Below are 11,022 nucleotides of genomic sequence, written 5' to 3'. Positions count from 1 at the left end.
GAGTTGTTGACTTCGATGACCGTTCTTTCCCGGATCTTTGGTTTAGACGATCTTAAGAGAGCTGCAACGGCACACCCGAAAGGGCAAACTCGTTGAGTATCTTTGCCCGATTGTCGAGACTATTATCCGCCTTAGGTTGACCTGATTAGAATTCACCTGTGAGGGGAGGGTTTGATTTTTACAGATGCATGTTCTGATGGTGACTAATGGTTCAGCTGTTGATCAGAGTCCTATTTATAAGTCGGATTTATTGATTTATTTCTGAGACGCCGGAGTTCTGTCCGCGGTATTTATCAGTGGGGATCCGTTTATTTCAGGATTCCCTGGGTTGATTTAGAGATTGTTGAGGATATCAGTTCAGTGTTCTCTCTGGTGATGATGGTGATGTATCTTTTAGTTCCGTTTATTTCGGAACCCCGAGTTGGATTTAGGGTTACTCAGTTCCTCAGATGGTTGTGATCAGTTCAGAGACCGTGACTCAGTGCACTGGTTGATCAGATGACTTGGAGGAGGGCATAGTGCATTGCATTCATTCATCCGCATCATTCACATTTTGCATTTGTCCGCATCTAACTCATGTTTATCCATATGCAGGGTACATTCTTGATTGAGATCCTGGTTGAGAGACATCCCTGTTCCAGATATGAGGACTGACTTGAAAGCTGATGTTGCATACAGTTTCTTGGATCCAGAGATCAGTGTGTTAAAGGGTATGATAGAATTGATCACTCTTGACCATGTGGGGATGTTCCGTGGAACTTATGGGTGTATTCTGAAGATGGTTTTCAGGCTCACAAATGATAATAGGGACACTATCCATACTTTTCTCCAGTTTTATGATCCTGGTTTGAGGTGTTTCGTTTTTCCGGACTACTTGTTGGGGCCTTTGATGGAGGACTATGCCGACATCCTGGGTATTCAGATCAGAAACCAGGTACCTTTCTTTGCCACTAAGGAGGAGCCTGATGTTAGGGAGATATCTCGTGCTCTTTATTTGATCCAGGAAGTGATTAAAGGAGGTTTGAAGGAGAAGGGGAAGTCGCCCGGTTTCCATCTAAGCCTCTTGGAAGCTAAGGCCAAGGAGTATGTTGCTTTGGGCAATTGGAGGGCTGTCTGTGCTTTGATTGCTGTGAGCGTCTATGGAATCATCTTGTTCCCTAATCAGAAGAATTTTGTGGATATTAATGCCATCCGCTTGTTCGTTCAGAGGAATCCTGTTCCTACCCTGGTTGGGGATGTTTACTACTCGGTCCATAATCGGAACGAGAAGAGGCGGGGGGGATTGATTAGATGTTGTGCTCAGTTGTTATGCAAATGGTTCATGGGATATTTGCCTACCAAGGGTGCTTTTGTTCTTCTTGACCATACTGTCAGTTGGGCGACCAAGTTGATGGGTTTGCGAGCCAAGGATATAACTTGGACTCACATCAATGAGGCGGGACGAGATTTCATTTGCAGCTGCGGGAGTTTTCCTAATGTGCCTCTTATAGGAGTTCAAGGGTGTATCAGTTATAACCCGACGCTTCTTAAGAGACAAAGGGGATTTGCTATGGAGGTTCCTCCTCTCGAGTATGAGATTCAGGACTCTTGTTACTTCCCTGTTGAGAGTAACCGGTCAGCATTGGAGATAGTGTCTGAGGCATGGCGTAATATTCAAAGGAAAGGCAAGATTCCTTTTGGTAGAGCTAATAGTAGGTCCTTCCCTCTGTTTGATGAGTGGCTCAGAAGGAGAGTGGAGCTCACTCGTCTACCTTTTCCTGTGGGTGATCTTTGGTATCCGTTGATTGAGGAATCCCGTTCTTCCGTTAGTATGGAAGAGTTCTTGGAGATGAAGAGGGAGAGAGATCAGCTGCATGCAGAGAAGACTGAATTGGAGATGAGTGTTGCTCGAATTCAGATGGCTAATCAGGAGATCAAAGGGAGAATGGAAGACCAGGATAAGAGACATGCTCTTGTGGTGAAGCGCTTTGAGATAGACACCGCGTATTACTGCAAGATCAGCCAAGCTTTGGAGGTGTCTACAAAGGAGCATGACATCACTAAGGAGAAGCTAGCCAAAGCCTTGAGAGATATTGAAGATGAGAAGAGGAGACAGGTCCTTGTGAAGAGTCAGAGAGATACCAGAGTCAGAGTCCTTATCGCTGAATGGGAAGCAAAGTTGAAGATTAAGGAAGCAGAGAATATGAAGATCATTGCTGAGAGAGACCACTATCTTGCTGAGAGAGATCATTACTTCAGACAGATGAAGATTCACCAAAAGGAGATCGGGAGATTGCAGCAGGAGAACACTGAGCTTAGGTTCGCGGTGAAATTTACCAAGATGGTAGACGATGTGGAGCCGTCTGTGGGACCTCCTTCAGTGTAGCCTTTTGGTTATCATTTGTGTGGATTACCGTCAGGCCTGTTGACGGAATTCACTTGCTTGTATGTTCTTTCTGATTCTGGAGAATTGTATTTGATTTGTATCAGACTTGATGTACGACTATGGCACTTATTGTGCACTTTTGATATGCAGTGGTTATTTTCATTCAGTGATCGATCTTCAAGCTTTATTTGCTTTCCTGTATGCACTCGCACAACACACACATGGTTGGGTGGTATCTTTGCTAAATCATATATCTCTGATCTATATGAGGGAATCATTTGATGAATATCAGAATATTACCGCCGAATCATTATCTGTCTCGATGAAGCCAGGATCGAAAGACAGAGTGTTCCTCATGTGGATAGATATTGCATTCATGCATAATCATAATAACTTGTTTTTTATTTTGCAGGTATCCGTTGCTAACGTGCTTGATTGTTTCAGGAATCATTGCTCGTGCTCGTAGAGTTGTACCTTTGCACTCAACACGTCCACACAGATACTTCACCAGACGCAATACACCAAGGCTGATGGATCTACCCAATACAAATGTTCTCGAGCTAAAAGAGAAGATGAATGAGTTGATTAACATCATGCAAGGTTTTGCTGTGGGCCAGAAAGCACTTGCTGATAAAGTGGAGAAGCTCGAGCGGGCTTCAGCTGCCAACAGTGGGGTCAATCTGGATGGTGTCTCTAACCAGGGTCTCGGTGGTTCTAGGGATGGTGGGAAGAGGGCAACTGTGGGCGTAGTGAATAACAATGCTGGTGGTTTTGGTGCTGCCACAGGTGGTGGACCCGGTCAGATGGGTAATAATATGAAGGATGGTCTGTTTCCTCCGTTCTTTGGGGTTGAGGATGATAGGGAGGAAGACAGAGAAGCTGATCAATTCTCCATGCATAATGAGCCGTTTGGTCAATATGGTGTCCAACCACCAAACAAAGAGATTCAGTTGTTGGTAGAGAAGATCAGAGCTCTTGAAAGCTATGCCACTCCAGGGGTTGTGAATATGTCAAATTTGAGGCTGGTTGAGGGGATTGTGATCCCACAGAAGTTCAAGGCGCCCGCATTTGATAAATACAATGGGAGTTCTTGCCCGGAGACTCACCTTCAAGCTTTTGTCCGCAAGATTTCTGCATATACGATGGATCAGAAGCTGTGGATGTACTTCTTCCAGGACAGTTTGTCCGGAGGATCCCTGGAATGGTACACCAAGCTGAAGTCTTCTGACATCAAGAGCTGGCAGGATCTTGGCGATGCCTTCTTTAAACAGTATCATTTCAATGCTGATATGGCTCCTAGTCGTACCCAGCTGCAGGGTATGTCTCAGAAGCCCAATGAGGGGTTTAAAGAGTATGCACTGAGATGGAGGGAGCTGGCTGCCAGGGTTCAACCACCGTTGGTAGACCAAGAGATGTCGGATCTGTTTATGGGTACCCTTCAGGGGACGTTCGCTGAAAGGATGGTTGGTTGCCCGGTTACCAACTTTGCTGATATTGTGGTGGCCGGGGAAAGAATAGAGAGTTGGTTGAAGTTGGGGAAAATCCAGGGGGGTAATGCTTCGTCATCTGGGTCGAAGAAGCCCTTTGGAAACGGTCAGAGGAAGAAGGAGGGTGATACAAGTGCTGTGTATACCCAAAAAGGACAAAGTAGGGATCGTTACTACCAGCACACTGCTGCGGTAACCATTCCTGCTGATAATCAGCCTGCACAACAACAACACCAACAACCGCAACAACAGCGTCAGCCGTTTCAGCAGAGACCACAGAGGGCCGGGTATCAAGTCAGAGGGAGGATGAATGATCGTCAGTTCGATAGGCCACCTGTGACCTATTCTTTCTTGTTGAAGAAGCTGAAGGATTTGGGATTGGTACAATTGAGAACTTTGGCTCCTTTGAGACCTGATCAGAGGCCAGCCAGTTTTGATGAGAATGCTAAGTGTGAATTTCACTCAGGTGCTCCTGGGCATAACGTAGAAAACTGCAAAGCTTTTAAGCATGTGGTTCAAGACCTGGTGGATTCAAAAGCTATCAACTTTGCTCCATCTACAAACTTTAATGCTAATCCCATGCCTTCGCATGGTCAAATGGGGGTGAATGCAATCTCTGAGAAGAGCAGAGTCGGGCTGTTGAATGTTAACCAGTTGAAGACTGCGTTGGTTGAGGTCAAACGACAATTGTTGTTGAATGGGGTCTTTCTGGGCTGTGGTGATTGTTGTGCTGCGTGCACTGTTGTTTCGAATGGGTGTATACTTTTGAGGGAGGTTGTCCAGAGGCTGATGGATGAGGGAAGTCTCCAGTTTGAGAAGGTTGACTCGGGGAAGGAGGAGGTCTCCACCATAACTATTTACTTCGACCCGGTTGATTTGTCAACGCTGGCCGATGCGGCTCCAGTTACTATCACAGTACCTGGGCCAATTCCTTATGACAAAGATGATGCCGTGCCGTGGCATTATGGTGGGGAGGTGTATTGTAATGGAGAGAAAGTGGAGGATCAAACTACAAGTGAAGCCACTGTTTCAAAGGTGGATAATGCCGGACCTAGTGGTTTCACTCGTAGTGGAAGGTTATTTGCCCCTGATGCTTTGAGGGGTGGAGAAGGGGAAAAAGAAAAGAAAGAAAAGGCCGAGGCTTTAGCCAGGGCAAGAGGAAAACAAGTAGTGAATGAAGGTATTCCAGTGGTGACACCGGCGCCTGGCGGGTCGGAGAGAGAACTTGATGATGAAGCGGAGGAATTCCTGAGAATCATCAAGAAGTCAGAGTACAAACTTGTTGACCATCTGCAGCAGACGCCGTCGAAGATTTCAATTTTGTCATTGTTGCTAAGCTCTGAGGGGCATAAAGAGGCTTTGCTGAAAATCCTGAAGAAAGCCTATGTTCCTCAAGAGATCACTATCAATCAGTTGGAGACGGTGGTGTCTAATGTCAATGCCAGTCATGGGCTGGGGTTCACTGATATGGATCTGACTGTGGATGGGAGGAATCATAACCGGGCTTTACACATCGCTATGGAATGTAAAGGGGTCGTGCTTTCGCATGTGTTGGTTGATACTGGCTCCTCCTTAAATGTGTTGCCAAAGAAAGCCCTGGCAAAGCTGAACTGTGAAGGGTTGATCCTGACGCCCACTGACCTGATAGTGAGGGCTTTTGATGGTTCAAAGCGGGCGGTGTTTGGAGAGGTTGAGCTCCCGGTGAAGATCGGGCCTGAGGTGTTTAAGTCCGTTTTCTATGTCATGGATATTCAGCCGGCATACAGTTGCCTGTTGGGTCGCCCATGGATTCATGCTGCTGGGGCAGTGACTTCGACTTTGCACCAGAAACTAAAGTATATCTGGGATGGGCAGGTCGTCACCGTTTGTGGAGAGGAAGACATCTTCGTCAGCCACTTATCCTCGTTCAAATACGTGGAGATGGACGGTGAGATATGGGAGACGCCGAGTCAAGCATTCGAAACCGTTAAGGTGGAGAATGCTCTTTTTGCCAAAGAAGAGGAGAAACCGTCCATATCTTCGTATAAGCTGGCCGCTGAGGTGGTGAAGAGTGGGGAAGCTCCTGGTTGGGGGAAGATGATGGATATCTCCGCCAAGAAAGACCGTTTCGGGGTTGGTTATCAGTCGGGCCGAGGCTCGTTGGAACAGGGTAGAGGACGTCGTCCGTCAGTCACATTCACCAGTGCTGGAATGCTGGATCCAGATCACATCTGTATGGTGGATGGAGAAGTTGACAGTGACTGCGAAATTGATCGATGGATAAAGCCGTGCGCGCCAGGGATGGGAGTCCAGAACTGGAAGGCTGAAAAGATCATCACTGTCACTCTACTGGAAGAGTAATATTTTTCTTGTTTTCAATTTTTGTTTGCATGGAAACCATACGTTTTGCCCGAAACGTAATGGTTCATTGTAAGGGCCACCTCATGTTTCATTTTGCAAATTTGCATCATAAATAAAAGGATGTTTTTCAATTAAAAGCGGTGTTCCCTGTTTTTCATTTATTTTTGCAGTTTAAAAACAAAATAAAAATGGCAATGTTTTCATTTTCTTTTCAATTTGTCTCGTTCCGGTTCTAAAGCAATGCATGAATCAACATTCATGCAGATGCGATTTCTCTCCGGATCTCATTGATAACAATCCTGTTACACCCTCGTATGACTTCGACAATCCGATCTATCATGACGAAGAAGAAGACGAAGAAGATTGTGAACTACCCGGGGAATTAGCTAGGTTGTTGAAACAAGAGGAGAAGGTGATTCAGCCGCATGAAGAGCAAATTGAGGTTATGAATCTGGGTACCGATGAGGTCAGAAAAGAAGTGAAGATCGGGGCTGCTTTGGAGGCGAGTGTCAAGAGCAGAATGGTAGCATTGTTGAAAGAGTATGTCGACATCTTCGCCTGGTCTTATCAAGATATGCCAGGGTTGGATACCGATATCGTTGTGCACAAGCTACCATTGAGAGCAGATTGTCCTCCAGTGAAGCAGAAGTTGCGCAGAACTCGACCTGAGATGGCCATGCAAATTAAAGAGGAAGTGCAGAAGCAGTGGGATGCTGGTTTCCTTGCTGTCACTAACTATCCACCTTGGGTCGCGAACATTGTGCCAGTCCCGAAGAAGGATGGGAAGGTAAGAATGTGTGTGGACTACCGGGATCTGAACAGAGCTAGTCCGAAGGATGATTTCCCGCTACCTCACATTGATGTGTTGGTAGATAATACAACTCAATTCTCGGTGTTTTCCTTCATGGATGGCTTTTCTGGCTATAATCAAATCAAAATGTCGCCAGATGATATGGAGAAAACGACGTTCATCACACCGTGGGGCACTTTTTGTTATAAGGTGATGCCATTTGGTCTTAAGAACGCCGGTGCTACTTATCAGAGGGCTATGGTGACTTTGTTTCATGATATGATTCATCATGAAATCGAATGCTATGTTGATGACATGATAGCAAAGTCCCAAACAGAAGAGGGGCATCTGGTAGATCTGGCCAAGTTGTTTGACCGGTTGAGACAATTCAGACTGAGGTTGAATCCGAACAAGTGCACTTTCGGAGTACGGTCCGGTAAATTGCTGGGGTTCATTGTAAGTGAAAAAGGAATCGAGGTTGATCCTGCTAAAGTAAAAGCAATAAGAGAAATGCCTGAACCGAGAACAGAGAAGGAGGTTCGTGGTTTCTTAGGTAGATTGAACTACATTTCACGGTTCATATCTCACCTAACCGCCACGTGCGAACCTATATTCAAGTTATTGAGAAAAGATCAAACGGTCAGGTGGAATAATGATTGCCAAGCGGAATTTGAAAAGATAAAAGAGTATTTGCAGGAGCCTCCGATTCTGATGCCTCCTGTGGAGGGACGACCGTTAATCCTGTACTTGACGGTCCTCGAGGGGTCTATGGGGTGTGTATTGGGGCAGCATGACGAGTCTGGTCGAAAAGAGCATGCCATATACTACCTTAGCAAAAAGTTTACCGACTGTGAAACAAGATATTCACTGCTCGAGAAAACTTGTTGTGCTTTGGTCTGGGCTGCTCGCCGGCTGAGGCAGTATATGCTGGTTCATACCACTCTACTGATTTCCAAGATGGATCCAATCAAGTATATTTTTGAGAAGCCAGCATTGACCGGACGGGTTGCGAGATGGCAAATGATTTTTACAGAATATGATATCCAGTATACCTCTCAGAAAGCAATCAAGGGGAGTGTATTGTCTGATTACCTCGCCCAACAACCTATTGAAGATTATCAACCGATGAAGTTTGAATTCCCTGATGAGGACATCATGTTTCTTAAATCGAAAGATTCTGAGGAACCGATCCCGGAGGAGGGGCCTGACCCTAAATCCGAATGGATTCTGATGTTTGATGGGGCCGTTAACGTGAATGGTAGCGGTGTTGGTGCCGTTTTGGTTACGCCGAAAGGATCCCACATTCCTTTTGCTGCCCGGCTAACATTTGAGTGCACCAATAACGTGGCTGAATACGAAGCTTGTATCCTGGGGATTGAGGAGGCGATTGATTTGCGGATCAAGAACCTTGTTATATATGGAGATTCAACTTTGGTTGTGAATTAGGTTAACGGAAAATGGTATATGCATCAATCTCATTTGATTCTATATCGGGATTATACGAGGAGATTGTTGACGTTTTTCACCAAGGTGAAGATGCATCATGTGCCTAGAGAGGAGAATCCGTTGGCAGATGATTTGGCTACTCTGGCTGCCTTGATCAAGGTGCAGTGGTGGAATCAATTCCCCAGTGTTGAGGTGGGACGTCTGGATAGACCGGCTTATGTGTTTGCTGTTGACACAGCGCCTGATGATGAGAAGCCGTGGTATTACGATATCAAGCGCTATCTGGAGACTCAAGAGTATCCTGAGGGAGCATCCAAGAAGGACTGAAAGACTCTGAGAAGGTTGGCCATGGTGTTCTACTTGAATAAGGATGGGGTTTTGTACAAAAGAAATTTCGATTGGGTTTTGCTTAGATGTGTTGATGACAGAGAAGCAAGCCAGTTGATGAAAGAGGTTCATGAGGGGTCGTTCGGTACCCATGCCAGTGGGAATGCAATGGTGAAGAAGTTGCTGAGGGCAGGTTATTATTGGATGACAATGGAGGCCCAATGTTTCAATTTCGTGCGGAAGTGTCATAAATGCCAGATTTATGCTGACAAGGTGCATGTGCCTCCAAATTCGTTGAGCTTGATGTCGTCTCCATGGCCGTTCGCTATGTGGGGCATCGATATGATCGGGAAGATTGAGCCTACAACTTCGAATGGGCACCGGTTCATATTAGTGGCTATTGATTACTTCACCAAGTGGGTGGAAGCAACCTCTTATACGAACGTGACGAAGCAGGTCGTGGCCCGATTTTTGAAGAGAGACATCATTTGCAGATATGGGGTTCCTGAGAGAATCATTACTGACAATGGTTCCAATTTGAACAATAAGATGGTGGCAGAACTGTGTCGGGAATTCAAGATCGAGCATCACAATTCTTCTCCTTATCGTCCGAAGATAAATGGGGCGGTTGAGGCAGCCAATAAGAATATAAAGAAGATTGTGCAGAAGATGGTCGTGACCTATAAAGACTGGCATGAGATGTTGCCATTTGCACTGCATGGGTATCGAACTTCGGTGCGTACATCTACTGGGGCAATGCCTTTCTCCTTGGTATATGGAATGGAAGCCGTGCTACCGGTTGAAGTTTAAATTCCCTCTTTGAGAGTCCTGATGGACGTGAAGTTGCAAGAGGCTGAATGGGTAAGGACTCGGTACGAGGAGTTGAGCTTGATTGAGGAAAAGAGGCTGGCCGCCATCTGTCATGGGCAGTTGTACCAGCAGCGGATGAAGTGTGCTTTTGACCGAAAGGTGCGACCTCGGGTGTATCACGTAGGTGATATGGTGCTGAAAAGGATCCTTCCTCCTCAAAACGGTCGAAGGGGCAAATGGACACCCAATTATGAAGGTCCATTCGTGGTCAAGAAGGTTTTCTCTGGCGAAGCCTTGTTGCTGACGACCATGGATGGTGAGGATTTTCCATCCCCTGTGAATGCGGACGCAGTTAAAAAATACTTCGTATAAAGAGACCCGCTGGACGAAAAGAGTAAAAATAGTCCAGGAAAAAATGGGCATCCCGGCGAACCGAAAAAAATGATGAAAAAGGTTCGGGCAAAAATTAGGGATAAAAAGAAAAAAACTGTACACCCGGTAAGTCGAAAACCTGAAAAGGCGACTTGGGCAAAAAAGGGTATCCCGGTGGACTGAAAACCCGAAAGGGCGGTCCTGGAAAAAGAGGGATTGAAACGAACAACTGCGTCCAGCACGGTCGTTTGTACTTTGGATATGACACATGGATAATCCCCGGTAGGGATCGGTCGGAAGCGTCTTGTTCAGAAGGCAGAAAGCCCGGAGAGTCTGAGGACATATGGGGCGTAACCGAGTTGGAACTCGATGAGATCACATGTTTCACATTGCCATTAGGATAGGTTTTTCCTTTTGTGCGCAATTACCTCTTTTCAGGAATTGCTTCCTTTGTATTGCTCAATTTGAGCCACACTTTTTCAATCAATGAAATGCATATTCAGTCAAATAATTTTATTTTTGTTTTCATTACCGCTTTGATTGCAAAAACATCCAATTATTTTTGATAAAGAATCTTTGCATTTTAAGACATACAGGTCCCTTCCGATGCATGTTTATAAGATTGAAAACTTGAAATCTTATTCGGAAGGTTGAGTGACCCAAGTGTTGAAATCTTGACACGCCTGGGGCACGTTTTTATCTAACGACCTCTTTTGCAGGTGTTGTTAGATATTTTCACTCACTTGCAGGTTGTGATGTGGAAGCTTTTGACGAAAGATCCCCGAGGAGTCCAATCAGGGACGAATGAATTGAGGAATGGTGAAAAGACGACGGAAAGACGTACGACGATCTTGGATATTAATCAAGAAGACTTTCAAAGTCTGAAGATTAGAAAGTTCGTGCCAATCTAAGGAATTCGCTCCCCGTAGAGTACGGAGGAGTCGGGAATACAAGGTGATGAATCAGAAAAGTCCAGACGAGTCTGGGAGTTCTCAAAATTGGAAAGCTGACATTGGATTTAGGTGAATGCCATGGTTCGACGAGTCGACGGGTGTTCTGTGCCAGAATTTCCTGGTTTCCCCAAG

The sequence above is a fragment of the Lathyrus oleraceus genome, chromosome 5, assembly GCF_024323335.1.
Source record: "Lathyrus oleraceus cultivar Zhongwan6 chromosome 5, CAAS_Psat_ZW6_1.0, whole genome shotgun sequence".
NCBI classification, from domain to species: Eukaryota; Viridiplantae; Streptophyta; class Magnoliopsida; order Fabales; family Fabaceae; genus Lathyrus; species Lathyrus oleraceus.
Note: the sequence above shows the minus strand (reverse complement) of the source record.